Source organism: Heterodontus francisci, chromosome 13, assembly GCF_036365525.1.
Source record: "Heterodontus francisci isolate sHetFra1 chromosome 13, sHetFra1.hap1, whole genome shotgun sequence".
Classification (NCBI taxonomy): Eukaryota; Metazoa; Chordata; class Chondrichthyes; order Heterodontiformes; family Heterodontidae; genus Heterodontus; species Heterodontus francisci.
Window position 1 is genome coordinate 74431231 of NC_090383.1, and position 23174 is coordinate 74454404.

Here is a 23174-nt window from a genome sequence, read left to right on the forward strand (position 1 = left end):
TACATAAATCCCTGAAAGTTACCACCCAGGTTAATAGGGCTGTTAAGAAGGCATATGGTGTGTTAGCTTTTATTAGTAGGGGGATCGAGTTTCGGAGCCACGAGGTCATGCTGCAGCTGTACAAAACTCTGGTGCGGCCGCACCTGGAGTATTGCGTGCAGTTCTGGTCACCGCATTATAGGAAGGATGTGGAAGCTTTGGAAAGGGTGCAGAGGAGATTTACTAGGATGTTGCCTGGTATGGAGGGAAGGTCTTACGAGGAAAGGCTGAGGGACTTGAGGTTGTTTTCGTTAGAGAGAAGGAGGAGGAGAGGTGACTTAATAGAGACATATAAGATAATCAGAGGGTCAGATAGGGTGGATAGTGAGAGTCTTTTTCCTCGGATGGTGATGGCAAACACAAGGGGACATAGCTTTAAGTTGAGGGGTGATAGATATAGGACAGATGTCAGAGGTAGTTTCTTTACTCAGAGAGTAGTAGGGGCGTGGAACGCCCTGCCTGCAACAGTAGTAGACTCGCCAACTTTAAGGGCATTTAAGTGGTCATTGGATAGACATATGGATGAAAATGGAATAGTTTAGGTCAGATGGTTTCACAGGTCGGCGCAACATCGAGGGCCGAAGGGCCTGTACTGCGCTGTTATGTTCTATGTTCTATGTTAAGCGACAATCTAACCATCTTTCCTTGACATTCAACAGCATTGCCATCACTGAATCCCTCCCGTCAACATCCTGGTGGTTACCATTGATCAGAAACTTAACTGGACCAGTCATATAAATAATGTGGCTACAAGAGAAGGTCAGAGGCTGGGAATTCTGCAGCAAGTAATTCAATTCCTGATTCCCCAAAGCCTGTCCACCATTTACAAGGCGCAAATCAGGAATGTGGTGGAATACTGTCCACTTGCCCGGATGAGTGCAGCTCCAACGATAATAAAGAAACTCGACACCATCCAAGACTGTATAAGCTTCTACAAATATATAACAGACAGTAAAGGCTTCTACAAATATATAAAAAGGAAAAGAGTAGCTAAAGTGAGTATTGGTTCCTTGGAGAATGAGAGTGGAAAATTAATAATGGAAAACTAGGAAATGGCAGAGACTTTGAACAAGTATTTTGTATCTGTCTTCACAATGGAAGACAGAAAAAGCATCCCAAGAATAGCAGAAAATCAGGAGGCAAAAGGGAGGGAGGAACGTAAAACAATCACTACCACTAGAGAAAATATAATAGGAATACTAATGTGACTAAAGGCTGACAAGTCCCCTGGACCTGATGGCCTGCATCCTAGGGTCTTAAAGGAAGTAGCTGAGAGATAGTGGAAGCAATGATTGTAATCTTCTGAAATTCCCTAAATTCTGGAAAGGTCCCAGTGGATTGGAAAACTGCAAATGTAACACCTCTGCTCAAGAAAAGAGAGAGACAGAAAGTAGGAAACTATAGGCCAGTTAGCCTAACATCTGGCATTGGGAAAATTCTAGAATCCATTACTAAAGAGGTAGTAGCAGGCCATCTAGAAAATCACAATACAATTAGGCAGAGTCAACACGGTTTTGTGAAAGAGAAATCGTGTTTGACAAATTTGTTAGAGTTCTTTGAGGATGAAGCAAGCCGGGTGGATAAAGGAGAACCAGTAGATGTAATATATTTGGATTTCCAAAAGGCATTCAATAAAGTGCTGCATAAAAGGTTACTACACAAGATAAAAGGTCATGGTGTTGGTGGTGATATATTAGCATGGATAGAGGACTGGCTAACTGACAGGAAACAGAGTCGGGATAAATGGATCATTTTCAGGACAGCAAACTATAACTCGTGGAGTGCCACAGGGATCAGTGCTGGGCCCTCAACTATTTACAATCTATATTCATGGCTTAAATGAAGGGATCAAGTGTATTGTGGCCAAGTTTGCTGACAATATGAGGATAGGTAGGAAAGCAAGTTGTGAGGATGATACAAAGAGTCTGCAAAGGGATATAGATAGGTTAAGTGAGTGGGCAAAAAATTGACAGATGGAGCATAATGTGGGAAAATGTGAGGTTGTCCACTTTGGCAGGAAGAATGAAAAAGCAGAATATTATTTAAATGGAGAGAGACTGCAGAATGCTGCAGTATAAAAGGACCTGGGTGTCCTTGTACATGAATCACAAAAAGTCAGCATACAGGTACAGCAAGTAATTAGGAATGTTGGTATAAAAACAAGAAATGCTGGAATCACTCAGCAGGTCTGGCAGCATCTGTGAAAAGAGAAGCAGAGTTAACATTTCGGGTCAGTGACCCTTCTTCGGAACTGACAAATATTAGAAAAGTCACAGATTATAAGCAAGTGAGGTGGGGGTGGGGCAAAAGATAACAAAGGAGGTGTAGATTGGACCAGGCCACATAGCTGACCAAAAGGTCACAGAGCAAAGGCAAACAATATGTTAATGGTGTGTTGAAAGACAAAGCATTAGTACAGATTAGGTGTTAATGCACTGTATATTGAACAGCAGCAAGTGCAGACCTGAAAAAAAAAACAGTGGGTAAGCAAACTGAACAAACTAAGATGAAATGAAATAAATGCAAAAAAAAGATTGTAAAAAATGTAAAAAAGAATGTAAAAAAAAAGAAGAAAAAATAACTAAAAATGAAAGTAAAATGGGGGGCTGTCATGCTCTGAAATTATTGAACTCAATGTTCAGTCCGGCAGGCTGTAGTGTGCCTAATCGGTAGATGAGATGCTGTTCCTCGAGCTTGTGTTGATGTTCACTGGAATACTGCAGCAATCCCAGGACAGAGGTGTGAGCATGAGAGCAGGGGGGAGTGTTGAAATGGCAAGCAACCGGAAGCTCAGGGTCCTGCTTGCGGACTGAGCGGAGATGTTCCGCAAAGCAGTCACCCAGTCTGCGCTTAGTCTCCCCAATGTAGAGGAGACCACACTGTGAGCAGCGAATACAGTATACGACATTGAAAGAAGTACAAGTAAATCGCTGCTTCACCTGAAAGGGGTTTGGGGCCTGGGATAGTGAGGAGAGAGGAGGTAAATGGGCAGGTATTACACCTCCTGCGATTGCTGGGGAAGGTGCCATGGGACGGGGACGAGGTGGTGGGGGTAATGGAGGAGTGGACCAGGGTGTTGCGGAGGGAACGATCCCTTCAGAATGCTGACAGGGGAAGGGAGGGGAAGATGCGATGGGTAGTGGGTAATGGAATGTTGGCCTTTGTTGCAAGGGGGATAAAGTATAAAAGTAGGGAAGTCTTGCTACAACTGTACGGAGCATTGATGAGACCACAGCTAGAGTACTGTGTACAGTTGTGGTCACCTTATTTAAGGAGGGACATACTTGGATTGGAAGCAGTTCAGAGAAGGTTCATTATGCTGATTCCTGGGATAAGGTGTTTGTCTTATGAGGAAAGGTTGAGCAGGTTGGGCCCATACTCATGGGATTTTAGAAGATTGAGAGGTGACATTGAAATGTATGAGATTATGAGGAGGCACAGTTTCAAATTAAGGGGTCTCCCATTTAAGACAGCGATGAGGAGGAATTTCTTCTCTCAGAGGATCGTTCGTGTTTGGAATTCTCTTCCCCAGCCAGCAGTGGAGGCTGAGTCATTGAATGTATTCAAGGCTCAGTTGGACAGATTTTGACAAGGGAGTCAAGGGTTATGGGGTGGGGTGTGTGGGGGGGGGGGCAGGAAAGTGGAGTTAAGGCCACAATCAGATCAGCTATAATCTTATTGAATGGTGAGCAAGCTTGAGGGGCCGAATGACCTACTTCTGCTCCTATTTCTTATGTTCTAAAGCAGCCCACTTGATCGTCACCCCATTCGCCACCTTAAACATTCACTCCCTCCACTCCTGGCTCACAGCAGCAGCAGCGTGCACCATCTACAAGATGCAGCAACTCACCAAGACATCTTCAACAGCACCTTCCAAACCCACAACCACTGCAACAGCAGGTGCATGGGAACACCTCCATTGCAAGTTCCCCTCCAAGCCACACATCATCCTAACTTGGAATTATGTCATTGTTCCTTCAGTGTCGCTGGGTCAAAATCCTGGAACTCCCTCCCTTACAGCACTGTGGGTGTACCTACACCACATGGACTGCAGCGGTTCAAGAAGGCAGCTCACCACCACCTTCTCAAGGACAATTAGAGATGGGCAAAAAATGCTGCCCTTGCCAGCGATGCCTACATCCCATGAATGAATAAATAAAACGCTTGATATTAGATTTGTTAACTACATTATCAATATAGCAAAGAAAGTAATTTGCTACCAATGTATTAACTAGTTTTTAATATTTCACAGCTTGATTTCAAGGGTTGTTTTTGTTGCAACGTAAACCTTTCCTTTTCCTTGCAAGTATCATTCCCTTTATAGGTCTCACCAGTGGCCAAGAGAACAGCTGTGCAACCAGTTTCATGCTTCCACTCTTCAGCAAACAGCCAGCAAACAAGTTTGTAGCACCTGTCCCAATGCCCTCGGAATGATCAGCGAATACAGTACTGAACAGGGATCAAATCTGGGACTTTCTAGGTCTGTACTACAAACCCGAGTTATTAACATTTTACTAATGATTAGAAGCCCGACTGACTAAGCTGAAAATTCTAACAAGATTTTTCTGGCCAACCACGTTTAACTAGAGTTATTAAAATGTTCAAAGGTTATCTCACACTAAAATCAGTCAGGTCCGACATAATTGAAATGGGTGTAAGTTGGTCACACAAATATTCACTCTCCCCTTCAATTCAATTAGGGAATCCTTATTAGACATACTTTCATACAGTAAAATACAAAAAATGAAAATAGTTTACTTGATTATTTGCATAGTTTAGGTTGGCACTCTAGGACAGAATTGAGGAGGTGCTGCATTGTTCTCAAGTGCAGCCCTTCAAATAATCTGTCAATTTTTCATTACGTCATGTGGAACACCGCTGTGAGCAAAATGGCTGCCACCTTCATCTACATAACAAAAGTTTTTTCCAAAATATACTTTATATTAAAATTTGCAAAAATACCAGTTCAAATTTGACCATTACGTGAGTGCAATACAGATCAGTTTCTTTCAATACAGTACATGAGGTGCCTCACTACACTTGCCATTACTGGTTATATTTACAATGTGCATTTACATTTCATGTCAAACATTAGTGTCATTGAGTCATAGAGTTATACAGCACAGAAACAGGCCCTTCGGAGCATCGTGTCCATGCCAGCCATCAAGCACCTATCTATTCTAATCCCATTTTCCAGCACTTGGCCCGGAGCCTTGTATGCTATGGCATTTCAAGTGCTCATCTAAATACTTCTTAAATGTTGTGAGGGTTCCTGCCTCTACCACCCCTTCAAGCAGTGTGTTCCAGATTTCAACCACCCTCTGGGCGAAAAAACTTTTCCTCAAATTCCCTCTAAACCTCCGCTAAGGGAAAAAGTTTCTTCCTATCTACCCTGTCTATGCACCTCATAATTTTATATACCTCAGTCAGGACCCCTGCAGCCTTCTCCGCTCCAAGGAAAACAACCCTAGCCTATCCAGTCTCTTTTCATAGCTGAAATGCTCGAGCCCAGGCAACATCCTGGTGAATCTCCTCTGCACCCTCTCCAGTGCAATCATATTCTTTCTATAGTGTGGTGGCCAGAACTGTACACAGTACTCCAGCTGTGGCCTAACTAGCATTTTATACAGCTCCATCATAACCTCCCTGCTCTTATATTCTGTGCCTCAGCTAATAAAGACAAGTACCACATATGCCTTCCTAACCACCTTATCTACCTGTGCTGCTGCCTTCAGTGATCCATGGACAAGTACACCAAGGTCCCTCTGACCCTCTGTACTTCCTAGGGTCCTACCATCCATTTCATATTCCCTTGCCTTGTTAGTCCTCCCAAAATGCATCAACTCACACTTCTCAGGATTAAATTACATTTGCCATTGCTCTGCCCATTTTACCAGCCCATCTATATTGTCCTGTAATCTAAGGCTTTCCTCCTCACTATTTATGACACCACCAATTTTCATGTCATCTGTGAACTTACTGATCATACCTCCTATATTCACATCTAAATCATGAATGTACACTACAAACAGCAAGGGTCCCAGCACCGATCCCTGTGGTACACCACTGGTCACAGACTTCCAATTGCAAAAACAACCCTCGACCATCACCTCTGCCCCCTGTCACTAAGCCAATTTTGGATCCAATTTGCCAAATTGTCCTGGATCCCATGGGCCCTTATCTTCTTGACCAATCTCCCATGCGGGACCTTATCAAAAGCCTTACTGAAGTCCACGTAGACTACATCAACTGCTTTACCCTCATCTACACATCGAGTCACCTCCTCGAAAAATTCAATCAAATTTGTTGGACATGATCTCCCCCAGACAAAGTCATGCTGACTATCCTTGATTAATCCCTGCCTCTCCAAGTGGAGATTCTGTTCTCCAGAATGTTTTTCCAATAGTTTCCCTACCACTGATGTTAGACACACTGGCCTGTAATTACCTGGTTTATCCCTACTACCCTTCTTGAATAATGGTAGCACATTCGCTGTCCTCCAGTCCCCTAGTGCCTCTCCTGTGGCCAGAGAGGAATTGAAAATTTGTGTCAGAGCTCCTGCAATCTCCTCCCTTGCCTCACTTGGCAGCCTGGGATACATCTCATCTGGGCCAGGGGATTTATCCACTTTTAAGCCCGCTAAAAACGTTCATACCTCCTCCCTTTCAATGCTAATTTGTTCAAGTAGATCACAATCCTCAGCTAGGTGGTGGCCTAGTGGTATTATCATTGGACGAGTAACTCAGAGACCTGGGTATCGATCTGGGGACATGGGTTTGAATCCCACCACAGCAGAAGGTGGAATTTGAATTTAATTAATAAATCTGGAATTAAAAGCTAGTCTAATGATGGCCATGAAACCATTGTCAATTGTTGTAAAAACCCATCTGGTTCACTAATGTCCTTTAGGGAAGGAAATCTGCTGTCCTTACCTGGTCTGGCCTACATGTGACTCCAGACCCACAGCAATGTGGTTAACTCTTATATGCTCTCTGAAATGACCTAGCAAGCCACTCAGTTGTACCTAACCGCTATGAAGTCATTAAAAAGGAATGAAACCGGACGGACCACCCGGCATCGACCTAGGCACCGGAAACGACAACGGCAAATCCAGCCCTGTCGACCCTGCAAAGTCCTCCTTATGAACATCTGGGGGCTTGTTCCAAAGTTGGGAGAGCTGTCCCACAGACTAGTCAAGCAACAGCCTGACACAGGAATCATACCTTACAGACAACGTCCCAGACACTGCAATCACTATCCCTGGGTAAGTCCTGTCCCACCGGCAGGACTGACCCAGCAGAGGTGGCAGTACAGTGGTCTACAGTAGGGAGGGAGTTGCCCTGGGAGTCCTGAACATCGACTCCAGACCCCATGAAGTCTCATGGCATCAGGTCAAACATGGGCAAGGTAACCTCCTACTGATTACCACCTACCGCTCTCCATCAGCTGATGAGTCAGTACTCCTCCATGTTGAACACCACTTGGAGGAAGCACTGAGGGTGGCAAGGGCAGAAAATGTACTATGGGTGGGGGACTTCAATGTCCATCACCAAGAGTGGCTCAGTAGCACCACTACTGACCGAGTACTAAAGGACATAGCTGCTAGACTGGGTCTGTGGCAGGTGGTGGGGGAACCAACACGAGGGAAAACATACTTGACCTCGTCCTCACCAATCTGCCTGCTGCAGATGCATCTGTCCATGACTGTATTGGTAGGAGTGACCAACACACAGTCCTTGTGGAGACGAAGTCCCGCCTTCACATTGAGGATACCGTACATCGTGTTGTGTGGCACTATCACCGTGCTAAATGGGATAAATTTCGAACAGATCTAGCAATGCAAAACTGGGCATCCATTAGGCGCTGTGGGCCCTCAGCAGCAGTAGAATTGTACTCAACCACAATCTGGAACCTCATGGCCTGGCATATCCCCCACTCTACCATTACCATCAAGCCAGGAGACCAACCCTGATTCAATGACGAGTGCAGGAGGGCATGCCAGGAGCAGCACCAAGCATACCTTAAAATGAGGTGTCAACCTGGTGAAGCTACAACACAGGACTATCTGCGTGCCAAACTGCATAAGCAGCATGCAATCGACAGAGCTAAGCAATCCCATAACCAACGGATCAGATCTAAGCTCTGCAGTCCTGCCACATCCAGCCGTGAATGGTGGTGGACAATTAAACAACTAACTGGAGGAGGTGGCTCCACAAATATCCCCATCCTCAATGATGGGGGAGCCCAGCACATCAGTGCGAAAGATAAGGCAGAAGCATTTGCAACAATCTTCAGCCAGAAGTGCCAAGTTAATGATGCATCTCGGCCCCCTCCTGAAGTCCCCAGCATCACAAATGCCAGTCTTCAACCGATTCGATTCACTCCGCGTGATATCAAGAAACGACTGAAGGAACTGGATGCTGCAAAGGCTATGGGCCCTGACAATATTCCAGAAATAGTACTGAAGACCTGTGCTCCAGAACTTGCCGCACCTCTAGCCAAGCTGTTCCAGTATAGCTACAGCACTGGCATCCACCTGGCAATGTGGAAAATTGCCCAGGTCTGTCCTGTACACAAAAAGCAGGACAAGTCCAACCTGGCCAGTTACCGCCCCATCAGCCTCCTCTCAATCATCAGCAAAGTGATGGAAGGTGCCATCAACAGTGCCATCACGCAGCACTTGCTTAGCAATAACCTGCTCGGTGATTCCCAGTTTGGGTTCCGACAGGGCCACTCAGCACCTGACCTCATTGCAGCCTTGGTTCAAACATGGACAAAAGAGCTGAACTCAAGAGTGAGGTGAGAGTGACTGCCCTTGACATCAAGGCAGCATTTGACCGAGTATGGCATCAAGGAGCCCTAGCAAAACTGGAGTCAATGGGAATCAGGGGGAAAACTCTCTGCTGGTTAGAGTCATACCTAGCGCAAAGGAAGATGATTGTGGTTGTTGGAGGTCAATCATCTCAACTCCAAGACATCACTGCAGGAGTTCCTCTGGGTAGTGTCCTAGGCCCAATCATCTTCAGCTGCTTCATCAATTACCTTCCTTCAATCATAAGGTCAGAAGTGGGGATGTTCGCTGATGATTGCACAATGTTCAGCACCATTCACGACTCCTCAAATACTGAAGCAGTCCGTGTAGAAATGCAGCAAGACCTGGACAATATCCAGGCTTGGGCTGATAAGTGGCAAGTAACATTTGCGCCACACAAGTGCCAGGCAATGACCATCTCCAACAAGAGAGAATCTAACCATCTCCCCTTGACATTCAATGGCATTACCATTGCTGAATCCCCCACTATCAACATCCTAGGGGCTACCATTGACCAGAAACGGAACTGGAGTAGCCATATAAATACCATGGCTACAGGAGCAGGTCAGGGGCTAGGAATCCTGTGGTGAGTAACTCACCTCCTGACTCCCCAAAGCCTGTCCACCATCTACAAGGCACAAGTCAGGAGTGTGATGTAATACTCTCCACTTGCCTGGATGGGTGCAGCTCCAACAACACTCAAGAAGCTCGACACCATCCAGGACAAAGCAACCCGCTTGACTGGCACACCATCCACAAACATTCACTCCCTCCACCACCGATGCACAGTGTGTACCATCTACAAGATGCACGGCAGCAACGCACCAAGGCTCCTTAGACAGCACCTTCCAAACCCACGACCTCTTCCACCTCGAAGGACAAGAGCAGCAGATTCATGGGAACATCACCACATGCAAGTTCCCATCCAAGTCACACACCATCCTGACTTGGAACTATATCACCGCCATTCCTTCACTGTTGCTGGGTCAAAATCCTGGAACTCCCTTCCTAACAGCACTGTGGGTGTACCTACCTCACATGGACTGCAGCGGTTCAAGAAGGCAGCTCACCACCACCTTCTCAAGGGCAATTAGGGATGGGCAATAAATGCTGGCATAGTCAGTGACACCCACATCCCATGAATGAATTAAAACAAATTCCCCTCCCTGATCTCTCCACCTACATTGTCCTTCTCCACAGTGAACACAGATGAAAAGTAATAATTTGAAACCTCACCTATGTCCTCCAGCTCCACACACAAATTGCCACTTTGGTCCCTAATGGGCCCTACTCTTTCCCTGGTTATCCTCTTGCCCTTAATATACTTATAAAACACCTTGGGATTTTCCTTTATCTTGCCCACCAGTGTTTTTTCATGCCCCCTCTTCGCTCTCCTAATTACTTTTTTAAGTACCCCCCCCCCTACACTTTCTATACTCCTTTGGGCCTCCGCTATTTTCAGCACTTTGAATCTGCCATAAGCCTCCTTTTTTTTCCTTATCCAATCCTCTATTTCCCTTGACATCCAGGTTTCCCTGGACTTGTTGGTCATACCCTTCACCTTAACGGGAACATGTTGGCCCTGAACTCTCACTATTTCCTCTTTGAATGACACCCACTGATCTGATGTAGACTTTCCTACAAGTAGTTGCTCCCAGTCCACTTTGGCCAGATCTTGTTTTATCGTATTGAAATCGGCCTTCCCCCAATTCAGTACCTTTATTTCCGGTCCATCTTTGTCCTTTTCCATAACTACTTTAAATCTTACAGAGTTATGGTCACTATCCCCGAAATGCTCCCCCACTGACACTTCTACCACTTGTCCAGCTTCATTCCCGAGGATTAGGTCTAGTACTGCCCCTTCTCCTGTAGGACTTTCTATGTGCTGGCTCAAAAAGCTCTCCTGTATGCACTTTAAGAATTCCACCCCCTTTAAGCATTTTGCACTAAGACTATCCCAGTTAATATTGGGGAAGTTGAAATCCCCTACTATTATTATCCTATTATTTTTACACCTCTATGAGATTTGCCTACATATCAGCTCCTCTATCTCTCCCTGATTGTTTGGAGGCCTCTGGTGCATACAGCCCGAGGAGTTTTACATGGGTTCCAGCCCCTCAGTATACTATGGTGGGAGGTCTTTACACACTGGCATTACCCCATTGAGCCTTAGTGGAGGCTCCCCCGGGATTTATTCCATCCCTAAGCACATAGTCCTCGACCTTGGACTGTGCCAGTCTGTAACATTCGTTCATCAACAGCTTTTTGCACTGGAAGCCCAGCAAGTTTCAGGCAGACCAAAGTGCATCTTTCACTGAGTTGATGGTCCTCCAGCAGCAGTTGATGTTTGTCTCCGTGTGCAACTCATGGGAACAACCAGTAGAACATTGAGCCTTGCGTTATGGAGCTGCTCAAGATGAACCTCAACAAAAGCCACTGCATCTCTTTCCAGACCTGCTTTGTGAAGGCACATTCCAGCAGAAGGTGGGTGGCAGTCTCTTCCCCACCACAGCCGCCTCGAGGGCAGCGTGCGGAGGTGGTGAGAGGCCAGGTGTGCAGGAAGGATCTGACGGGGAGGGCTCTTCTTACCACCAGCCAAGCTACATCCTGGTGCTTGTTTGAAAGTTCTGATGATGAGGCATTCTGCCAAATGAGTTTGACTATCTGCTGAGGGAATTATCCAACTGGATCCGTTATCCCCTTCCTGCAGAGCCTCAAGAACGCTATATGTGAACCTGATGGACATGTGGTCAAAGATTTTTTTCTGCACAAACTTTTGCACAAGGGACAGATGGTACAGCACGGTCCAACTGAATTGCACGTTCCGTGGCAACGTGGCCACATGCATCCTTTGCAATACTGGGGACAGATAGAACCTCAGCATGTGGTAACACTTGTGCCAGGATTTTATCCAGGCGACGGGGGTCTCAAACACTGGCAAAAGCTCCACCGAGAGCCCCATGTCGCCTACTCTGGGAAGGCTGCCAAATCAAGTGCCAGTTAGGCACTTAGGTGGACAGTGGTGGTCCTTTCCTGGATTCAAAGACCCCAGCGGAGGAAGACCTGCCTGCTGAGAGCTGTTGGCCAATCAGAGGCCGGCAACTCTAACTGAGCAGCGCCATTGTGGAGGCAGTGCCTACTGCCGGTAAAGCATTCACCCAAGGCCCTAGACCCAGGGCACAGGTAAATCAGGGCGGGAGGGGACTCATGGGGTGAGGATCATGGGAAGGGGGTGTAGGAGGTCAGCAACAAGGGGAGGGGGTAGCTCTCTGTGGGCCAACACGCCTTCCTGATGCCAGGTCCCTCGTTCAGGCTCTGTGTTTTTGACACCTGCCACAGCAACCCCCACCCCACCCCCCCACACCACTGCAGCCAGCACGCTATCCACACGGACTTAATTTGGGTGGAGGTGGGATGGTGGCAGCAGGGAGACCCTGCTGCCACCATCCCACACGATTAATTGCTCTGCCCACCTTGAAACCCGATACAGAGAGCATAAAATTGCCCCTTGATGTTTATGTATCGAGGGTCTACACACAACTTGATGCAGCTGCACACGAAGGTGGCCATCAGGATGAGGGCAATGTTGGGTATGTTTTGTTTCCCTTTATCTAGCAGTTTGAGCATTGTGTCCCTGCAGACACAGCCCATTTGCGATCTCAAGATAAAGCGGAAGATGGCTGGGTGACAGCCTCATCGCAGGAGCTGGTTATGGTCCAGACCTTCCCCGTGTACAGCAGCATCGAGAGCACCTGACACCTGATGATCAGGTTCTTACCTGCAATGGAGTGGGAGCATCACTCCCGCATGCCCAGTTTCTATTTGACCTTGGCTATACGCTCCTTCCAGTTTTTGACACATGCCGTGGCCCCTCCCCGCAAACCATAGCCCCAGCATCTTCAGGTAGTCAGACTTGATAGTGAAGGGGACAAAGGATCTGTCGGCCCAGTTCCCAAAGAACATAACCTCGTTCTTGTGGCAATTTACTTTGTCTCCCGAGGCCAGGTCAATTTGGTCATCAGTCAACAGATCCAAGCAGAAGACAGTGACATCGTCCATGTACAGGGAGGCCTTTGACCTGAGTGCCTCCGCTGCCTGAGATTGTCATTCCTCTTAAGCCCACATTCTTCCCGATAGACTCGACTAAAGGTTCAAAACAGCACACGAACAAGACAGGAGAGAGAGGACAGCCCTGCCTGACTCCAGATTTGATCAGAAAACATTCTGATTCCCAGCCATTGAAACTACGCTACTGAAGTTCGCATATAACAGTTGGATCCAATTGTGGATTCCGTCCCCAAACCCCATTTTGGAGAACATCTCCATCATGTAGGTGTGCGATATTCTGTCAAAGGCCTTCTTGTGGTCCAAGCTGATGAGACAGGTGTCCACTCCACTATCCCATACATAGACAATGGTATCCCTGAGGAGCATGAGGCTACCAGAGATCTTCCTGCCAGTTACAGTGCAGGTCTGATCGGGGTGAATCGCAAACTCCGTGCTGTCTGTGTGCTTGACATCGTACAGCCTGGCATAAAAGGATTTAGTGATCCTTAGTTACCAAGCTGTCTTCATCCTTCAGGCTGCTGATCACAGAGCTCTCTCTGTGTATCTTTTGGAAAAAGAAATGCGAGCATGTCTCATTCTGCTTCACGGAGTGGACTCTGGACTGGAAGATGATCTTGGAGAGCTCAGCAAGGCCTGCTGGCTCTTCACCTCTTTGAGATCCTCCTTGACATCAACCCCCATCGACTGCAGCAGGAGCAGATTCTGCATGCTTTTCTGGAGTCAGGACATTTCCCTCTCTCTCTATCTCACCTTCTGAACACGTTTGAGTATGAAGAACCTCCCGTTTGATTGCTTCCCACCAGTGCGTCAGGGACTCAAAGAGGGGTTTCACAGTTCTCCAACCTTTGTAATCCCTTATGAGTTCTTCAATGTTTTCTGGGGTCAACATTTTATGTTCAGCTTCCATGTCTCCCTGCCAACCTTCTGGTCTTTCTGTAAGTGACAGTCAGTCAGTAGGAGGCAGTGGTCAGAGAAGAACACTGGCTTGATGTCGGTAGGTCTGGCCGTAAACACTCAGGACACAAACAGGATGTCTATCCTGGAATGGATGGACCCAACTGGCCTCAACTATATGTATCTACACGGCGCTTCATCTGCAAGGTTGCTGAAGACATTGAGCAGATTGGTGTCTTTTACCGTTTCAATTCGGAGTCTGGACATGGCGTCCAATTTGCTGTCAGCCCTGCTAGATCTTCCAGCTGCATCGATAATGCAGTTTAAGTCACCACCTAGAATGACTGGCCTGGACGTCACCAGCAGCAGTAGTAGCTGCTGGAGGATCGTCAGCCACATGCTGTTTTGAGCCGGGCGTGCATGTCGATTAACTGGATTAGAGCATTACATAACAAAAGTGAATGCTCTTCAAAGTAATTCACTCTATATGAAACATGTTTCCGAGAAGTGTGATAAAGGTACTTTATAAATGTAAATTATTCATCATAGTGATTATTGAATTATATTATGTAGTATACTACAGTTAAACATTCATTCTGCATTTAACTTGCACAGCTCTTGCATTGCACTCTGTAAGCTGATAACAGGTTTCCAAACATATTTGTGTATCAGTATAAGGGCTTATTATATAGGAGTTTATGTCAGTTTGCTTGCATAAAATTGAAAACAGTTGTAAAACAAACTGAAATATACCCTTAAAAACAGGACATATGTCCCAGTAAATATGGACCCCTGCTGCAGCATTCATTGGCAAGGCAAATGGATTGTTAAAATATGACAAATGAACTCAACATCTCTTTATATTCTTCCTTTGTTAATTTTAAATAGTCTAGCATTATTCACATTGTTAGCATATAAAAATAGCTGATGGTTAATTAGTTTTAACAACACTGTGATTTCTGTTCATTAACTTTATTGCAGATACCTTTAAAAATGGAGAATGGACATCAGCAATTTCTGATTTACAAATTTGGAATTCCAACATACTAACTGGCGCCAGTTTTTGGGAGTCACTTAAATGGTGTCGGCTTTAGAATTTCCATTATCTTCTTAAGGATGTTGAGCATATTTTCAAAGCAGAATCTGAATGTTTATTTCTGTAATAGTTCAAAGATAATATTATTTTGAAGTTTTAGATGTTTTCCTTGGCTTTAGCTGTGTTGGGCACTAACCCAACTCTCTAAACTGACCCCTATATGACACAGACTTTCTACTGCATATTCCACAGTTGGAAGCTATTTAATAATTGGCAGACCAGCAGACTAGGATTGAGACTAACAGATAGCCCTTGACAGAAAAGAAAACAGGGATGTTTCACAGCACAAATCGTTCAAAATAGTAACTTTGCAGCTTGGGTTTTCATATAACCCTCCAAAAACCCTCCAATTTCTGGAAAAAGGTCAGACAAACCTAAAACTTGGCCAAAGATTAGTCAAACTGGATTACAGATTTTGTGCTCATTGCTTTTGGCTAAAGGAAGTACCCATTTTTGAACTGTTGCATGCAGAAATTGCATCATGGTGCCATGCACTCCATTTTTCATAATTTGTGGGATTATTTCTTCTTTCCTGTATAAAATATCCATTGTTATTAGCTGTTCTGAAGTAAAAGGAAGAAAATTTAAAGATGTAGCATCAATATTTATAGCATCAATTTAAAGCTTATTTCGGACTCATTTTTGGAGGGTTATACGCTGTCACCAATTGTCTCGGCAAATGGCTTTGTGCCATTTTCACCTTACCATTCCAGATAGGGCAAAATGGGTTACCCATTAAAAATTCCTTTTTTTGTAAGAAGAAGGAGGAGGGGCAGCTGAGCAGACACCTGCCAATCACAAGACAGTATCCCCATACCCAAATATACAGGCAGAGCTACCGTGTTAGAGGAACAGTGCCTGAAGGGCTTCAACTAATAAGGAATCTGTCATTTGGTTATATCACATGTTGTACCCAGACTTACAACTGCCTAAACCACAGGCACTGCACTGTCAGCAGCTGATAAGGTCATAGACATTATGACATTATGCTATAAATATTGATGCTACATTCTTTAAATTCTCTTCCTTTTACTTCAGAACAGCTAATAACAATGGATATTTTATACAGGAAAGAAGAAATAATCCCACAAATTATGAAAAATGGAGTGCATGGCACCATGATGCAATTTCTGCATGCAACAGGCCAGGAACATCGTTAAAATTAGATAATTGACTATGCACTGATGCATTAAGCAAATCATGGACAACTGAAGATAACATCACAGTGCACTGCAATTTTACAGTGTGCCAATATTCCCAAGGGTCTAAAAAACCATAGATTGCACCCATGTGGCCATACATGCTCCTTTGCTCAATATCACTCTTTCAGTGTCAGCCACGGCTCAGTTGCTATCAATCTCACCTCTGAGTCAGAAGGTTATGGATTCAATTTCCATTCCAGAACTTGATTACAAAAATCAAGGCTGACACTCCAGTTCTGCACTGTTGGGAGGTGTTAACTTTCAGATAAGACATTAATCTGAGGCCCCATCTGCCCTCTCAGGTGGACATAAAGGATCCAATGGCACTATTTTGAAGAAGAGCAGGGAGTTATCTTTTGTGTCCTAAACAACATTTATCCCTCAATCAACATAAAAAAACAGATTATCTGGTCATTATCACATTATTGTTTGTGGGAGCTTACTGTGTGCAAATTGGTTGCTGCATTTCCTACATTACAACAGTGACTACCCTTCAAAAAGTACTTCATTGGCTGTAAAACACTTTGGGATATCCTGTGGTCATGAAAGGTGCTATATAAATGCGATTCTTTCTTTCTTTATACTGTTCACCATATTATACAAGTGAATGCACATTTCCCTGGAAGCTGCTACAGTCCCTGAGACCAATGTTCTTTGATCCAGAAAGGTGTAGCAGATTAGACCTATCCTCTGCAATCAGGCATGTTTTAGGTGCCTGAATCTACTTATAATCCAATTAGGATCTGAAGGATCATTTTTATGTGCTGCATGCTATACAACTTCACCTTACAAAAAAAAGACCGCATCATGGAACCCTGAGGAGGAAGACTCCCGCAAGCAGTCCTTCCCCTTGATATCAAGGTGTAAAGTCTGTGCTTTAACATACAAGATAATCAGAGGGTTAGATAGGGTGGATAGTGAGAGTCTTTTTCCTCGGATGAGGATGGCAAACACGAGGGGACATAGCTTTAAGTTGAGGGGTGAAAGATATAGGACAGATGTCAGAGGTAGTTTCTTTACGCAGAGAGTAGTAGGGGCGTGGAACGCCCTGCCTGCAACAGTAGTAGACTCGCCAACTTTAAGGGCATTTAAGTGGTCATTGGATAGACATATGGATGTAAATGGAATAGTGTAGGTCAGATGATCGGCGCAACATCGAGGGCCGAAGGGCCTGTACTGCGCTGTAATATTCTAATTCTAATTAACTACTATGCCATATGTTTCTTCTAGGTGCTAATTCAATGGCAGGAGTGCATGAGGTATCTGGCTACTGTAGTCCAATCAGAACATCCTGTTAATGAGATGGACTCGATCTCAAGAGCTAAGTCATAAGGTGGACCTGCTGCAGGCTGAACCTCTAGTGCTGCTGCAAGGGCAGCCTGCTCTACATCCTCTTGTCACATATGCAGGCAACAGAAAGGACAGTTGATTTGTCCACATGGATTGCCATCCTGTGAGACTGTAGTCCAGTGTCCTGCCTTCTGGACAGACTCCTTCACCTAATCTACAATATATTGTCATGGTCTTCTATGCCTGCACCAATCCTTGATGTCCTGCAAACATAGTTCTTCTTAAAGAGTATCCATGAGATCCAGCTCATCAGGTTATTAGCCAAGGGCTATACAGCTTGCCCTTGTAGCTAGTGACATCTTTCTCCTAATGTGTCATTAGGAGCTAGTACTGCTCACTTAAGGCCTATTTGATAACCCCTGTCTCATTCTCTAACTTTTCTGGTTGGGCATCTCTGAGTCAGTACTTGGCAGAGACGTGGTGAGTGAAGGCATTAAGTGCTAGCAAAGTCAGATGTACTGGGCAGGGGTGGGTTGGATGGAACATGGGAACATAGGAGCAGGAGTATGCCATTCAGGCCGTTGAGCCTGCCCCGCCATTCAATTAAATTGTGGCTGATCATCTACCTCTACGCCACTTTCCCATGCTATCGCCATATCCATTGATGCCATTAGTATCCAGATATCTATTGATTTCCATCTTGAACATGCTCAATGATTGAGCTTCCACAGCCCTCTGGTGTAGAGAATTCCAAAGATTCACCACACTCTGATTGAAAAAATGCCTCCTCATCTCAGTCTTAAATGGCCTACCCCTTATTCAGAGACTGTGTTCCCTGGTTCTGGACTCACCAGCCAGGGGAAACATCCTATCTACATCCACTCTGTCTTTCCCTGTAAGACGTTTGTAAGTTTCAATGAGATCACCTCTCATTCTTTGAAACTCTAGAGAATGCAGGCCCAGTTTCCTCAATCTCTCCTCATAAGCCAATCCCACCATCCCAGGGACTAGTCTGGTGAGCCTCCTTTGCACTCCCTCTATGGCAAGTATATCCTTCCTGAGATGAGGAGAGCAAAATTGTACACAATACTTAAGGTATGGTCTCATCAAGGCTCTAAACAATTGCAGCAAGGCTCCTTTACTCCTGTACTCAAAACCCCTCGCAATGAAGGCTGACGTACCATTTGCCTTCCTAATTACTTGCTGCACCTGCATGCTAGCTTTTAGTGACTCTTGAACAGGTTTCTTGGACATCAACACTTCCCAACCTCGCAACATTTAAGAAATACTCTGTCCTTCTGTTTTTTCTACCAAAGTGAATAACGTCACACTTATTCACATTATATTACATCCATTATGTTCTTGCCCATTCACTTAGCCTGTCCAAGTCCCCTTGAAGTATCCTTGCATCCCCCTCACAACTTACATTCTCACCTAGTTTTGTGTCATCAGCCAATTTGGAAATGTTACATTTGGTCCCCACATCCAAATCATTTTATATAGATTGTGAACAGCTGTGGCCCCAGCACTGATCCTTGCGGTACCCCACTATTAACAGCCTGCCATCCTGACAATGACCCGTTTATTCCTACTCTCTGTTTTCTGTCTGTTGACCTATTCTCAGTCCATACCAGTATATTACCCTCAATCCCATGTGCTCTAATTTTGTTTACTAATCTCCTGCGTGGGCCTTCTGAAAATCCAAATACACCACATCCACTGGTTCTACTTTATCTATGCTACAAGTAACATCCTCAAAAAACTCCAGCAGGTTTGTCAAACATGATTTCCCTTTCATAAATCCATGTTGACTCTGCCCAATCATGTCATTATTTTATAAGTGTCTAGTTATCACATCCTTCATAATAGATTCTAACTTTTTCCCTACTACCGATGTCAAACTGATACGTCTGTAGTTCCCCATTTTCTCTCTCCCTTCTTTCTTAAATAGTCTGGTTACATTTGCTACTTTCCAGTCTGCAGGAACCTTTCCAGAATCTATAGAATTTTGAAAGATAACCACAAGTGCATCCATTATCTCTATAGCCGCCTCCTTCAATACTCTGGGATGTAGCTCATCTGGTCCAGGGGATTTATCAATCTTCAATCCAGTTAATTTGTGGAGTACTACCTCTTTATTAATACTAATTTCTTTCAGTTCCTCATTTTCACAAGTCTCTTGGTTCCCTAGTATTTCTGGGAGATTTTCTGTATCTTCCGCCGTGAAAACAGACACAAACTAATTGTTTCATTTCTTCACCATTTCCCTATTCTCCATTATAAATTCTCCTGTCTTCTCCTGTAATGGACCCACATTTGGGGTTGGGCGGGGGGAAGTTTGCCACTATTCTTTTCCAGACACATTTAGAGGAAGTTACAATGGTAACACAGCAAAAACACAGCATCAATTTCCGTATCTATACTGACAGCACTCAGCTCTTCCACACGACCATCTCATTCGACCCCTCCACTGTGTATAAATTGGCTTGTCCAACATCCAGTACATAAAGTTCATCCAATTAAACACTGGGAAGACCGGAGCTATTGGCTGGAATCTTCTTCACTTTAAAAAGTTTCAAGTGTCGGGACCATTTGCAGATTCCAATCCCACTCTTGATGTAGATGTGCCATGGATCGCGATCTTGTGGGAGCTAGCCGGCAGCCGCACTGGGAGAGGTGGGTGCTGCTGTTGCAAAGGGAAAGTGTGAGAGGGCCTCAAAATGTAGGGGCTGTCAAAAGGCTTTTAAGCATTTTTTTTTTAATATAGGCCTAGAGCTGTCATGGCTATCAGTGTGGAGGGGAAACCCCTCAATTAGAACGCTCTAGCCACAGCTGTGCCTGTTTCAGCTTTGTGGCTCCATGATAACACCATGGACAGCAGCCTCCAAGGTCCCTCTGATCTCCCACCATGAGGCTGCCTCCGATGCCCTGCTGGACTCCTGACACAATGCGGAGCCAACACGCCTCCCATAAGATCACATTGCTGTGCACAATTAAGGGCTATTTGCCCTTTTACATACCTTAATTGGCTGTCAGCCCTGTCGCAGGGAGCCCACCTCCGGGAAAATCCCATGGAGACTGAACACTTCGCAGAATGGACCCTATGCACCTCGGATCAAATTTCCACACACACCCGCCTCCAAAGCCATCTCCATCAGGCTGGCAAAATTTGCCGATTGCCTTTGGTCCCGACCACAAACTCAATTCCCTAGTCACTGACTTCATTCCTTTCCCTGGCAACTGTTGAGGCTGAACAAGACTGTTTGCAACCTTGTTGTTGTATTTGACCCCGAGATGAACTTTTAAATTACATCGCTGCACCAGCACGAGGACCAGCTATTTCCACCTCTGTAACATTGCCTGATTCTGCACCTGTCTCAGCTCATCTGCTGCTGAAACTCTCATCCATACCATTTTTACCTCTAGACTTGACTATTCCAATGCACATTTGACCAGCCTCCCACGTTCTACCCTCCTTAAACTTGAGGTCATGCAAAACTCTGCTGCCCATATCCTAACTCGCACCAAGTCCTGTTCACTCATCACCCCTGTGCTTGCTGACCTGCATTGGCTTCTGGTTAAGGAACACCTTGATTTTAAAATTCTTATCCTTGTTTTCAAATCCTTCCACGGCCTTGCCCCTCCCTATCTCTGTAATCTTCCCCAGCTCCACAATTATCCAAGATATCTGCACTCATCTAACCCTGATTTATTGAGAATCCCCAATTTTAATCGCTTCACCATTGGTGGCAGTGCCTTCAGTTGCCAAGACTCTTAGCTCTGGAATTCCCTCCCTCAACTTCAGCACCTCTCTTTCTTCATTTAACAGGCTGCTCTAATATCTTCTCATGTGGCTAGGTGTCAAATTTTGCTTTATAAACCTCCTGTGAAGCGCCTAAAGAGATTTTGTTACTTTAAAGGTGCTATATAAATACTAGTTGTTGTTCTTGTATCTTGATGAGCATTGTTTGGTGTAAAAAAGTAGAAGAATGGCATTAGGGTTTCATGGCCAGGTTTTCTGACAGCTAACATTGGATGCAATAGGAAAAGAAGCAGAAGTCCATCCCAAATCCACAGCTGGCATATGCCCACTTTCCCATCTCTGATGCCCTTCCCAGATTACTATGCCCTCTTCTCCCAGGATTTGCAAAGCTTCTTCCTCATTGGGAATGGGAGACTGAAGGATTGGGGGCTCCTACCAAGCACAGATTTCTCTCAAGTGCTAAGGGATGTCCTTTTCTTGAAAAATAATGCCATGGTAATGGGTACCATGGCATGCAGTAAAATTCAGGGGCTAGCATACAGCCCATAATGGGCATATGCACCAATCAATTACATTCTTTGCAAAGCCTTTGGTGGGACAAATGCACATAAGGATGCAGTGAAGGAACAAGTCCAGGTACAGGCTCAGGGAGTCAAGGACACTGTGCTGTCTCATGGGCATTGCTGGTAAGCAACTAAAACACTTTAACATAGTGTGAGGGAGAGGTCATTGTAAGTGGCAGACTTAGTACAGTCCATTATTGAAGGTGCACCCCCCTCCCCCTGATCACTTACCTTGCCTGATCTCTTTAGTTAATTAAAATTCTTTCTGACTGCCTAGCCATACAAAGACTGATCAATACTGGTATGTTACGCTAGCCACCTTCTGTTATCCCAGATAGCTCTCCTTGTGATCCCACCGAGCAAAGTAGGTACTCCTCTTTTACCTCACTTTGCACAACAGTGCTGCGCCTGTGAACCTAGACGTACAGTTCCCTCCTATAGACCTATCAGAAATTTTTCCTGCCTTGAATATTTTTTTCTGGAATAAAAACAAGTAAGATGATTCCTAGCGCTTTAAAATCGTTCAGCAACATACTATTTTCACTATTTTCCGAGGCCAGTATGGTGCTGACCCTGGAAATTATGGCAAGGTCTGTATTGTATGTGTCCCTATTCGACTCTGGGACACTTCACCAAACTGAAGAACATCCTCCCAGAACATGACAAACTAAGTTATTTTATTATTCCTTCTATTCCTATAAAACAGCTGTTAACCGAAAATCCTTTTTCCCTGGTTAACCGTTTTTTTTTAATGTATGTGTGTGTGCATGAGGGCTAGGAAAATAAGGAGCTTTTCATATATAGATCGATCTCATTATTAGTTGAGACTTGTTTTTATAATAAATAGTTAATTTTGTTGTTGATTGAAGAAACCTGGTTGGTGTGCTTTATTCTGGGGGACAAATATATTATGTAATTGGCTGTTTTTTGGTAGGTGGGAAAATTTATTGATATGCTGTGACCTGTGGAGAAGTGGGACTGAATTAACAGTGGACTCCTTCCGCCTCGGTCATAACAGTAGCAAGGGCACAATGGCAGACCCACAAAAGACAAGGGTCATTAGTGAATTTCCTCTTCCTACTTCTGTCCAACATCTTCAACGATTCCTTGGAATGGTTAATTAGTTGGCAAAATGTTTACCCAATCTAGTACAAGTTACTGAGCCTTTACAACAACTATAAAGGAAAGTTCAAGCATGGTGTTGGGATGCACATCAGGAGCAAGCACTTTAAAGGATCAAGGAGATGATGATTTCGCCAGATATCTTGGCACATTATAACCCCTAACTGCCAACCACAATTACAGCTGACGCCTCATCTACAGGGATAGGGGCAGTCCTTTCTCAAGAACATACAGATGAATGTCAAAGACTGGTTTATTATGCGTCAAGAGCATTGTCTGAGACTGAGACTGAGACGAGGTACGCCATCATAGAGAATGAAGCTCT